Source organism: Pan paniscus, chromosome 7, assembly GCF_029289425.2.
Source record: "Pan paniscus chromosome 7, NHGRI_mPanPan1-v2.0_pri, whole genome shotgun sequence".
Taxonomy (NCBI): Eukaryota; Metazoa; Chordata; class Mammalia; order Primates; family Hominidae; genus Pan; species Pan paniscus.
The window spans coordinates 24,121,879-24,135,295 of record NC_073256.2 but is presented as its reverse complement, the minus strand read 5'-3'; positions in this window follow the sequence as shown (position 1 = coordinate 24,135,295).

The window sequence follows — 13,417 nt, the reverse complement described above, 5'->3', positions numbered from 1 at the left end:
GGGGATATTGTGGTGAACATGACTGGCATTGCCTTCACCCAGTGAGGCTCAGCGCTGGGTGAGAAGTCATTGAGAATGGACATTGTCAATTCGGCCAAAGGAGGCCAGGGAGAAGTGCTGGGGCCATGGGAAATGAAAAAGACAGGAGGCTCAGCTGGTCTTCCAGCTGGGAGAGGGACAGCAGCAGCGGCTGTTCCAAACGAAGCAACAGCTGAGAGAGGTCTCAGATAGTTGTTCTCAGCCCAGTGGAGGGTGTTCAGGCAGAGGGAACAGCGTGTGCAAAAGCCCAGAGGCTGGGAAAGAAGCAAAAAGAGGACTGTGGGGCTGGAGCGTGGTGGGCAAGGGGCGAGAGGCGTGGTGGGTGGACAGATTGCATGGGACCCAGCCGTGCAGGGGCAGAGGAGATAGGGGATCCTTGCAGACCCCCAGCTGGGGCTCAGGCACAGAGACAATGCAGGTGGACAAAGGGAGGAGACGTGGAGAAATATTTTGGAGGCATGCCCTCATGAATGAGCCCAGGATGCACCCTTAGTGTCAGTGTGGAGCTCCTTCCTTGGCTGTGTGATGAGCTGAACCCAGGGGTATTTTCTGGACATCGAAATGCTACCCAGAGTCCAGGACAGGCTAAGTGAGCACCAGCAGCTCCTGGCCCACCTCAAAAGCAGGAGAGACAGGGGAGACTGGGGAGGCCGGGGTGGAAGGGGAAGCCAGGAAGGCAGGAGAGGCCAGGGAAGCAGAGGAAGCCAGGGAGGCAGTGGAGGCAGGAGAGGCTGGGGAGGCTGTGTCCTTTCCATGATTCTGCCCAAGATCCTAGGCCCCTGTACTCCCTGAGCTTCCCCACCCCAAGCTCTGGAACCATGTTGCACAATGGTCTCCCCACTAAGCTCCTGATGGCAGCCCCTACACTGCTGTGCTCCCTATTTCAACCCTAACAGCTCTCACAGTGGGCAGCACATAGTAGGTGCTCAGGAAACACTGGTGGGAGAGCACATGGGTCTGCTCAGCACCTTCCTCTCTCCTCCAGCTCTCCCCTGTCACGAAATAGTTCTGATAACGACACATGGGCTTTGAGACCCTCTTCTATTACTTGCCATATGCTAATCCATCTATACTTCACAGCAGCCCTGGGGGTGGGTGCAATGAGGATGCCCATTTTATAGAGGAGGAGACTGACGTATAAAGAGGGTAAGTGACATAGGCACACTACAGGGGCTGGGGCCAAGTGATCAGAGCACTCAATCCCCAAAGACAAGGTGGATGCTGTTACCATAAAAGACAGCAGAGTCAAAGCTGCAACCAGAATAGCCTGACTCGCAGAGACCTATGGTGCCAGCTGATCGTGGCTTTCCTAGAAGTGAAATAGATAAGAAGCCTGCCACATTTTTACTTGATCTCTGTTTGCAGAAGAGTTCTAGGTCATGTGAGCAGAAGTCTAATCTGAATCACAAAAACAGAGTCACACTCCCCATTCAATTTCCAGACATAAGCCAGTTCACAGCCTCGGAGTCCCTTGTCTGAATGGGAAGCCAGTTCCCCTCCAGAAAGGACTCTGCTCCACTGTCAAAAATTTATACTGTCAATCTTTCTCCCAGTCTGCCCCGAAGGGAATACACAGCCTTTTACCAGGATGACTGAACAGGAGAAAAGGAACTAATGAGACCTGTGCAGGATCACTGGACACAGGCTCTGAACTGGCACTAGGCTGAGACTAGGGTCTACCAGTCAGAATAGGCATTTTGGAGGTCAGGTGAATGTTGGTGCAAGTTCATGTCATGGTAGATCCATTGGGTCCCCAAATCCAACCTCTGGTTATATACAAAGCGGCAATGCTGAGATTCAAATTCACGGCATCCAACATAGAGGCTGGGCTCTTACTCACGAAACATTCTGACACTAGTAACCAATTTAAAAATTCAAACACCTTCTGGGGCTAGCCAGAGTCCTCCAAACAGTCATGTAAATTGGTTCTGCCGAGGATTTCCTCCCACCCCCTGCTAAGAGCCAGTTACAAGGATAGACTAGGGAAGGGCATTGGGTAACTTTGTTGCTAAAAGCTCTTCTGGATAAAGACGTTTGGGAAAAGAAGCAAATAGAGTTCAGCAGAAGAGGTAAAAAAGTAAGTTTATGTTTGGCCAGGCACGGTGGCTCACGCCTGTAATCCCAGCACTTGGGAAGGCCGAGGCGGGCAGATCACGAGGTCAAGAGATCGGACTATCCTGGCCAACATGGTGAAGCCCCGTCTCTACTAAAGTTCAAGAATTAGATGGGCATGATGGCACACACCTGTAGTCCCAGTTACTCGAGAACCTGAGGCAGGATAATCACTTGAGCCCAGGAGGTGGATGGAGGTTGCAGTGAGCGGAGATCATGCCACTGCACTCCAGCCTGGGCAATAGAGTAAGACTCTGTCTTAAAAAAAAATAAAAATAAATAAATGCTATGCCCAGTATTTTCCATGTACTGTCTTATTATCTCAGTAAATCCCATATAACCTTCCTATGAAAGTGAATCTCATTTATCTACATTTTATAGATGAGAATACTGAGGCCCCTGGAGTACTATTAATTTTCCAAGACCTCATTGCTCATAAAGGGTACAGCAGGGACTCAAGCTCGACACTCTCACCCTCAAACATTTCCACAAGTGTAGACCAATGGCTCTCAACTGGGGTGGTTTTGCTCACGTACCACTCCCTTGCCCCACAGCATTTGAAACCACCTGGAGACATCTGGGGTAGCCATAGCTGGGAGGGTAGAATGGCACCTAGAGGATGGAGACCACAGATGCTACTAACCATCCTTCAATACACAGGACGGCCCCACCACCACCACGAATGGTCTGACCCCAAATGTTGTGACTGTGCCAAAGCTGAGAAACCCACGTTTCTCCTCAGCATAAGGAAAATCCCTGCAACGTGGATGCACCTCTACAGGAGCCCCAGGCTGACAATAACCTTCTTGATCTGGTTTCAACCCTGGATGCTTTTACCTGGTGCGTCCATCAGGGATTTCAGGGACTCCAGTGAGTTATTACCCTCGAATGCTTGGTTCTGCCTGACAACCCAGAAATCTCTGACAAGATGCCTGGTCTTGGGGAAGGCTCAGCAAGTGGTTGAGGTTGATAACCAGATACCTAGGAGAGACTTTTGTCTCCCTCCAGGAGGAGCTGTGGATCAGACACACCCTGGGATCATTCACAAGTTGTCAATAAAGGCTTGGGGAGGGCCAGGTTTTCTAGGCCTTCTCAATGGGATGGGTATTTGTGGATACACAAGAAGCCTGTGAAACCTCTGATATTGGCAGGAAATCAATGCCCCCCACCCTCCACCCTTCCCCACATCTCCACCATAAACACATGCCCTGCAGGGCAGGACTTGGAACTCAAGGGCTCCTGGGGTCCCGATTTATCTGCTAAAACATCCTATAGCCACCACCGAATAAAGCAACCCCTTGCCACCCAAGCACAAGAGCACAGCCTGGGAGCCACTCCAAGGAACACCAAGTCACATTAAAACCTCAGCCATCCAGAGCACCAGGCCTGGTGATAAGAAAAAACATTTTATCCTTAAAAGCATCTGAATGCCCATGCTGCTTCTTACAGAGAAAAGTCCAAAATAATCTGCTATTAAAGAACGAGGATGGTTTTGACACTTTTACCAAGCTATTGGTCTGCGCAGACAAAATCTCATAAAAGGGCACTCTGTTCTTCTTGATCCACTCAGACATGGCCTGTGAGTGAAGAAACGGGCTCTCCTCCTCAAAGAAATCACTGCTGATCCTCACACCAGCCTGACACTGCTTCATGGGTTCTTCAAAGAGAGTATTCCCATAGAAACTAAAACGGAAGAGGAATGGGTCTGGCGGGCATTGTGGGCAGCAGTGGGCTTTGGGTCAAATTTTAAGTTTGAAAATCAAGATTCCCTCTTTTTGAGTGGCCGCCGGACTGAGCAGATACAGACACCGTGAAAAGAGGGTGCCACGTTCAGATTCAGGAAACAAGGATGGTTTCTATTCAGTTCCTCCATCATCCTTCAGTTCATGCGATTCCCATTTCCCACTGTGGACCAAACAATTCAGTGGGGTTTCTGCCTTTTAAATATTTCATAATCAACATATCATCCTTTTAGCCTCCAGAAAGCATTTTAACATGAAGATTCTGGCTTAAGACTCTTGTGGGTCTGTCTGTCTCTGTCTCTCTCTCTTTTCCTTGAAACAGAGTATCACTTTGTCACCCAGGCTGGAGTGCAGTGGCATGATCACAGCTCACTGCAGCCCGACCTTCCAGGCTCTAGCAATCCTCCTCCCACCTCAGCCTCCAAAGTACTTGGGACTACAGGCACACACCACCATACCTGACTTTATTTTTTAGTTTTTTATTTTTGGTTGATATGAGGCTTCACCACGTTGCCCAGTCTTGTCTTAAACTCCTGGCCTCAAGCGATCCTCTCACTTCGACCTCTCAAAGTGCTGGGATTATTGGCTTGAGCCACCATGCCCAGCCAAGAACCTTGTCTCTTGTGATGCACCCCAGAACAAAACATCACTGCAAAAACACACCAAGGCATGAGTTTTAGTCCTAACTCCCATTTATCCACCATACACTATGTGCCAGGCACAACGCTAAGTGCTTCTATGGACGAGCTTCCCTTAATCTCAGCAGTAACAACCCTAGGCAATGGGGCCTGTTGACAGATCCATTTGCCACTGAAGACAGTAAGGCTCAGAGAGGGTAAGTGGCTTGTGCCATGTCAGCCAGCTAAGGAGGGGCAGAACCAGGATGCAAACCCCAGCCGCCTGGCTCCAGACTCGCGTTCCCAAGGTCCCACTACGTTTGGTCACTGCACTGCATTCTGGTATCCTGGTCTTTGGCAGAGTCCACGTAAAAGAAGGAGGTGGAGAGAGTGAGACGGACTTCACGCAATAAAGTTTCCCGGCGTTACACTGCCACCGTAATTGTGTTCCCGACCAGGACCTCTCCTTTCTCATCGTTTCCGTGATCGGCCCTGGAAAACCTTCCTGAGAACTGTCCTCCTTCTCCCGGGATCTCAGAGAAAATTCACCTGAGTTCAGTGTCCAGGTGACCCAAGCTCTGAATGCAGTAACGTGCATGGGGAGATGAGGATGTCACCATGAGCAAGCCTCCCAGACAACATCCAGGAACAACCCCAAGACAGGGCAGGGGGGGCTCTGATGCAGCCCGCGGTGAGGAGGGCTGCCCATGCTGCCTAAATGGGTTCAGAATGAAGGCCGCCCTCCCAACTTCAACCCGGGGCAGGCCACGGAGCCTCCCGCCACCTCTACCCCGCGTCGCAGGCACCCCCCGCCCCCGTCACTTACTCCTCTGCCGTCGCCACCTGTCTGGGTCCCGGTCTCCTCCCTGCCCGGCCGCGGCGCGTCCTCCCCATCCTCGCAGTCCTGGGGCTGTGCGCTTCCCCCTCCAGCAACAGCCGCAGCCTCTTCTCCTAGGGAGGGACGTCGTCCTCTTCCCTCCTGGGCCGGCCATCCCTGCCTCGGGGCTTGCCAGTGGCTTCGGAGCTGCCGGAAGGGCTGGCTTTGGATCCGGGGGCTCTGCCTGCACTTGGAGAAGAAGAAGCACCCGGCGCTAGCGTCCTCTCGTCGGAGCTGGAGCGTCTGAGCGCGGGCTCCGTGGGTCCGCGCGGCGCGGAGCTGGGCATCGGGGCCAGCGCGGGCTCTTCCGCGGGCTGCTCCTGGCTCTCTGGCGCCCTCTGCTGGCCTCTCCCGCGCACCGCCGCCACGCCGGGCTGGGGCCTGCACCGATCTCACCTGTCCTGGCCCAGGAGGTCGCTGTCCCTTGCCTGTGGCCAAGCCCACTTTGGCCAGGCCTTGCATCTCCTCCCCGCCCCAGCCAGGTTGCACCCCGATGGTCTCCCTGCCCAAGGAGGAGAGAAGCCAAGGGACGCCCCGAGAGGGTGGACATCGGCCACAGCCACCTTGTCTTTGCTGTTACCCTGTGTCTTCCATGATTTGGAGGTGGTGGGAAACCCGAGGCTGCTCAAAATTCGTGGAGAATTCTGCCTGCAGGATGACATGAATGCATATTCCCATTGCCTACCAACAGAACTTTTTTGAGCATCACTGTGGACCAGGCTTGGTGATGGGGGAGGGGATATTGCAGTGAACATGACAGGCATTGCCTTCATCCAGTGGGGCTCAGCGCTGGGTGAGAAGGCATTGAGAATGGCCTTTGTCAATTCGACCAAAGGAGGCCAAGGAGAAGTGCTGGGGCCATGGGAACTGAAAAAGACAGGAGGCTAGCCGGTCTTCCAGCTGGGAGAGGGACAGCAGCAGCGGCTGTTCCAAACGAAGCAACAGCTGAGAGAGGTCTCAGATAGTTGTTCTCAGCCCAGTGGAGGGTGTTCAGGCAGAGGGAACAGCGTGTGCAAAAGCCCAGAGGCTGGGAAAGAAGCAAAAAGAAGACTATGGGGCTGGAACGTGGTGGGCAAGGGGCGAGAGGCGTGGTGGGCGGACAGATTGCCTGGGACCCAGCCGTGCAGGGGCAGAGGAGATAGGGGATCCTTGCAGACCCCCAGCCGGGGCTCAGGCACAGAGACAATGCAGGTGGGCAAAGGGAGGAGACGAGGAGAAATATTTTGGAGGCATGCCCTCATGAATGAGCCCAGGATGCACCCTTAGTGTCAGTGTGGAGCTCCTTCCTTGGCTGTGTGATAAGCTCAACCCGGGGGTATTTTCTGGACATCGAAGTGCTACACCCAGAGTCCAGGACAGGCTAAGTGAACACCAGCAGCTCCTGGCCCACCTCAAAAGCAGGAGAGACAGGGGAGACTGGGGAGGCCGGGGTGGAAGGGGAAGCCAGGGAAGCAGGAGGGGCCAGGGAAGCAGAGGAGGCCAGAGAGGCAGCGGAGGTAGGAGAGGCTGGGGAGGCTGTGTCCTTTCCATGATTCTGCCCAAGATCCTAGGCCCCTGTACTCCCTGAGCTTCCCCACCCCAAGCTCTGGAACCATGTTGCACAATGGTCTCTCCACTAAGCTCCTGATGGCAGCCCCTACACTGCTGTGCTCCCTATTTCAACCCTAACAGCTCCCACAGTGGGCAGCACATAGTAGGTGCTCAGGAAACACTGGTGGGAGAGCACGTGGGTCTGCTCAACTCTTTCCTCTCTCCTCCAGCTCTCCCCTGTCACGAAATAATTCTGATAACGACACATGGGCTTTGAGACCCTCTTCTATTACTTGCCATATGCTAATCCATCTATACCTCACAGCCGCCCTGGGGGTGGGTGCAATGAGGATGCCCATTTTATAGAGGAGGAGACTGACGTATAAAGAGGGTAAGTGACATAGGCACACTACAGGGGCTGGGGCCAAGTGATCAGAGCACTCAATCCCCAAAGACAAGGTGGATGCTGTTACCATAAAAGACAGCAGAGTCAAAGCTGCAACCAGAATAGCCTGACTCGCAGAGACCTATGGTGCCAGCTGATCGTGGCTTTCCTAGAAGTGAAATAGATAAGAAGCCTGCCACATTTTTACTTGATCTCTGTTTGCAGAAGAGTTCTAGGTCATGTGAGCAGAAGTCTAATCTGAATCATAAAAACAGAGTCACAGTCCCGCGTCAATTCCCAGACATAAGTCAGTTCACAGACTCGGAGTCCCTTGTCTGAATGGGAAGCCAGTTCCCCTCCAGAAAGGACTCTGCTCCACTGCCAAAAATTAATACTGTCAGTCTTTCTCCCAGCCTGCCCCCAAAGGAATACACAGCCTTTTACCAGGATGACTGAACAGGAGAAAAGGAAGTAATGGGACCTGTGCAGGATCACTGGACACAGGCTCTGAACTGGCACTAGGGCGAAACTAGGGTCTACTAGTCAGAATAGGCATTTTGGAGGTCACGTGAATGTTGGTGCAAGTTCATGTTATGGTAGATCCATTGGGTCCCCAAATCCAACCTCTGGTTATATACAAAGTGGCCATGTTGAGATTTAAATTCAGGGTATCCAACTTAGAGTCTGGGCTCTTACTCATGAAACATTCTGACACTACTAACCAATTTAAAAATTCAAACACCTCCTGGGGCTAGCGAGAGTCCTCCAAGCAGTCATGTAAATTGGTTCTGTCAAGGATTTCCTCCTACACACCCCCCCACCCCAACCTGAGAGCCAGTTGCAAGGATAGACTAGGGAAGGGCATTGGGTAACTTTGTTGCTAAAAGTCTTCTGGATAAAGAAGAGCTTTATCCAGGAAAAAGAAGCAAAATAGAGTTCAGCAGAAGTTGAGAAAAGAAGCAAATAGAGTTCAGCAGAAGAGGTAAGAAAGTAAGCTTATTTTTGACCAGGCATGGCGGCTCACGCCTGTAATCCTAGCACTTTGGGAAGCCAAGGCGGGCAGATCACGAGGTCAAGAGATCACAACATCCTGACCATCATGGTGAAGCCCTGTGTGTACTAAAAATTCAAAAATTAGCTGGCCATGATGGCACACGCCTGTAGTCCCAGCTACTCGGGAGCCTGAGGCAGGAGAATCACTTGAAAGCAGGAGGCAGAGGTTGCAGTGGGCCGAGATCATGCCACTGCATTCCAACCCGGTGACAGAACTGGACTCCATCTCATAAAACAAAACAAAACAACCAAAAAAGAAAGCTTATTTTTAAGCCTGAACAAGTCTGGTGGTTTAGGGGTTCTGCAAACACAGCCCCAATCAGGCTACAGTATGTAGTGGCAGCAATATTTACACCCAGTCACTCCTGGCCGGCTGAGCCACTTTTCAAAACGCCCTTGCACGGCTGCGCAGAGCGGCTGGCTCCACTGGCAGCCGGCAGAGCCATAACTCACACTGTCACCACTGCCCTCAAACCCCTTAGGTAAGCACTTTTTTTGAGACGGAGTCTTGCTCTGTCATCCAGGCTGGAGTGCAGTGGCACAATCTCGGCTCACTGCAAGCCCCGCCTCCTGGGTTCATGCCATTCTCCTGCCTCAGCCTCCCAAGTAGCTGGGACTACAGGCGCCCGCCACCATGCCCGGCTAATTTTTTGTATTTTTCGTAGAGACGGGGTTTCACCGTGTTAGCCAGGATGGTCTCAATCTCCTGATCTTGTGATCTGCTTGCCTCGGCCTCCCAAAGTGCTGGGAGTACAGGCATGAGCCACCGCGCCCGGCCTGGTAAGCACTTTTAATCAATGCGACAGAAATAAACATTTGCTGCAGAGCGGCAATGTGCAGGGAGGAACATGCTTCCACTCAGGATCAGAAAGCAAAACCTGGTTGTTTACATCTATACAAGAGCTCACAGCAAAACCCCTCTGTGTGGCTGCCAGCCTCACACACTCCCCCAAAGGGGTGAGTTTCTCTTTCCGTGTTAATCTATGCTCTGACGTGCCATCTGTCAACCAGCACACCATTCTCAGTTGACATTTCAAAGCATCTTTGCCCTATGAATGGTCACCAGCCTTGCCCTGCAAGCCCCCAGGTGACATTGAACTTAAATGAGAGAGAAAACAGGTTTCGGGGTGGATTTCAGTTCAGCATCTTGGAGTCTCTGTGTGGACATGAAATCTTTCTCCCCAGCTGTGGGCTGCATCTTTATTTGTCATCTGGCTTGGTTCTTGGGGACTTGGAAACTCGTAGGCAACTTTGCAATTTGTCAAGAAGCTGCACGGCCCTTCCAACAAAAGCAAGGAATAGGAACAGAAGCCCAAGGCTTCAGATCAAGGTGCAACTTAAAGCAGCCTCAGTGTAAAAGCAAACAAGAGTCAGAGGAATGCCTAAGGCAGAGTCTAGTTCCCAGGGCAGCTACAAGGCAAAGAGAAAGAGAGAGAGGACAGAGACAGGAAGACAGAGAGAGATGGGAGGAGACATGAGGCACCCAGGCCTCTGCATCAAAATCCCTACAAGAGGGGCCTCCTAAAAATGCAGGAGGCTGAGGTGGGTGCACACAGAAGTTCAAGACTAGCCTGGGAAACTTAGCAAGACCGTGTCTTTACAAAAAATACAAAAATTAGCCGGGTGTGGTGGTGTATGTCTTTGGTCCCAGTTACCCAGGAGGCTGAGGTGGGAGGATGGCTTGAGCCCAGGAGGTAGAGCTGCAGCGAGCTGAGATAGCACCACTGCACTCCAGCCTGGGCAACAGAGTGAGACTTCATCTCAAAAAAATTTAAAAAGTTTTTAAAAAGGATCACTCTGGCTACTTGAATGGGTAATAAGAAGGTAAGAGCAGAAGCAAGGAGACCAGCAGGGAGATTCTGCAGGTGGGAGTCCACAGAGGCTCAGACCAGGCTGGTGCTGAAGACTGGCTGAATTCTGTATATATTTTGATGATGAAGCAACTCACCGACTCTTGAAGAGTGGGCTCTAGGAGACTGCATTTTTAACAAGCTCTCAGAGGATGCTAATGCAGGCTGAAGTTGAAGAACTGCTTTAGGTGAAGCTTCTGTTTCATCCTTGGGGAAGTACCTACTGACTTTTCTCTAAGCCACCTCAAAAGAGGTGCTAGACAAGATGTGCTCCAATGTCTGAACATGTGTGCACAGCTCTAGAGCCAACCTCAGGACACTGAGTCAAAGGTTAGGAGTACAACAGTGAACAACCACTGTCCTCTTTTCAATGAGCTTTGCATTTACTGAGAGAAATAAAAAGCAAAAAAAAAAAAAAATCATTTTGAACTCAGAATGGTAAGAGTTATGGTGACAGTATGCCTGGGCAATGGGAGCACATAGAAGGGGCACCCAATCGGCCAGGTGCAGTTGTTCATGTCTGTAATCCCAGCACTTTGGGAGGCCAAGGTGGGTGGATCGCTTGAGGCCAGGAGTTCGAAAACAACCTGGCCAACATAGTGAAATCCTGTCTTTACTAAAAATACAAAAAAATTAGCCAGATGTGGTGGTGATCACCTGCAATTCCAGATACTCAGAAGGCTGAGGTGGGAGAATTGCTTGAACCCGGGATGCCGAGATTGCAGTGAGCCAAGATAGCGTCACTGAACTCCAGCCTGGGTGGCCAGAGCGAGACTCCGTCAAAAAAAAAAAAAAAAAAAAAAAAAAAAAGCCCGGAGGTGGGTGGGCATGCAATCTCTATCAGGTGGTGAGAAATCCTTCTCCACCACAGGACTCCTCAGTTGAAGACTAGAAAATGGTAGGAACTAGCCAGGTCGATAGGAGAGGTGTGAAAGATCATTCCCAGCAGAGGGAAGAGCATGTGCAAAAATCGAGACGTGAGAGGGTGAGGAGCTGAGAGATGTTCATATAATTGTAAAAAGTGACTAATGTAGAGGTAAGTTGGAGCCAAATCTTAAAGGCTCTTTGTCGTGTTTATCCTGTAGACAAAGGGAGACAGTAGATGTTTTTAGGCAGGTGAGTAATGATCCACTTTGTGCTAGAAGAAGAGCAGTCTGGCTGGAGGAGAGTGGGAGGTGAGTAGACCAGGTAGGAGGCTGCAATACACCAAGTGAGACAAGATGGTTGGCTGGACCAAGGCTGTGGCAGTGAGGATGGAGAGGAGACAGTAGACTAACTTGACTGAGAAAGAGGGAGGAATGAAGGATGATACCTAGGTGATTTGGAAGCTGGGAGGATGGTGGTGTGAATCTAACGTGGTTAGCCCAGGCAGAAGAGGAAATCAGGAGAGGAAAGGTAAGACGAGGTCAATGCAAGACAGACAGCCAAGTGGAGATAAAAACTGGGCCGTTGGATTCATCAGCCTGGAGTTATACAGAGAGCTCTGGAATGGAAATAAAGAGGAAAGGACTTTGGGAATAGGTGAATCCTCCCAGAATAATGTGTAGAGAAAGGAGAATAGAACACAGGGGACAGAAAAAGGGAAGAGATTTGTTATTAAAACCAACCATCCATCAGACATCTTCCAATAAAACACTTGTTAGAGGTTTCCTCAGTGTGAGTTATTCAGGACCAGAGCTAAAGACCATATTCCCAATAAAATCACTGCTGGGAAGGTCTTCATGAAAACATTTAATGCTGCTTTTAAAACAACAACAACAAAAAGGCTTTAGCTACTGCACAGACCCTGGAGCAATGTTTCGGCAAGAGTCTATCAAACACGAATCTAATCTGACTCAAGGAGGTGTCATATCAAGTGTAAAAGTCCAGTTCCAATGTCCATAAGAGCCTTTCTGCCAGGTACAAGACCCTAATCCTGTTGAAGTGATTTTCTATTGATTAATAGGCTGGGAATACACAGGTTGTTGGTTTTGGAGATTTCCCTCCCTGTGCCTTCATGCCAGCTGTGAAAGAGTCAAAAGGCTCCTAACTGTCAAAATAAAAATGACACTTGGTCACAGAGGAAACAGATTATAGGTCAATCACATTGATGACTTTTTAACTATGAGAAGCCATTAATGTTATTGAATAAGCAAATCTGTTTGCATAAGCAGATTTTTATAGGCTGCTGGGAATAAAGGTTTTCCTAAGTGGGTGATTTGTACAACGATAGCCTTTGGGTCTCTGATGGAACAGCTCTGATGAGGAAATGTTCCTTTAATTATGTGGAAGGCCAATTACCACGTTATAGCCACATTGCTTTGCAGATTACATATAATTTCACCATCACCATAGCTTCAGCACTGTAATTCTGGAGAAAATTTGGGCACCAAGGAGACACTTGAGGCACACTATGCTGGAGACAAAGATGTTTTAGCGAATTCAATTTAAGCTTCAATATTAGAGTTATTTTGTTGAATAAAACATAATGCAATAATGAGCTTGTGTATGTCAACTCTATAGTGGAGGTAATAATAGCTAGAAAGAGCACGTCCCGTCTCCTCTTTGTAATGCTCATTGAAGTAATACATAATGCTACAGAGAGAACCTTTCTCTAATATGTGCTTCATCTCAGGCTATGGGTGTTTTGTGCAACTGTGCTTAATGAAAAAAAGGTAAAGGATCTAATTTGGGAGCCATTCACAAAAGTGCTACCACTTGATGTTTTTTTATACTCTGAGATTTCTTATTCTCAGTGCCTACCAGGAATGGACTTTCTGGAGAAGCTCAGATTAATCACTCCTTATGAGAAGTGACAGCGTGCTGGAAGCCCTCACAGCCCTCATTCACTCTCGGTGCCTCCTCTGCCCGGGCTCCCACTTTGGTGGCACTTGAGGAGCCCTTCAGCCCACGGCTGCACGGTGGGAGCCACTTTCTGGGCTGGCCAAGGTCGGAGCTGGCTCCCTTAGTTTGCAGGGAGGCATGGAGGGAGAGGCATGAGCCGGAACTGGGGCTATGTGCACTGCTTGCCTGCCAGCTGCAGTTCCGGATGGGCGTGGGCTTGGCGGCCCTGCACTAGGAGCTGCCGGCAGGCCTTGCCTGCCCGGGCAGCAAGGGGCTTAGCACCTTGGCCAGCAGCTGCTGTGCTTGACTTCTCACCGGGCCTTAGCTGCCTCCCTGTGGGGCAGGGCTCGGGACCTGCAGCCTGCCATTCCTTAGCCTCCCCCCTCCGT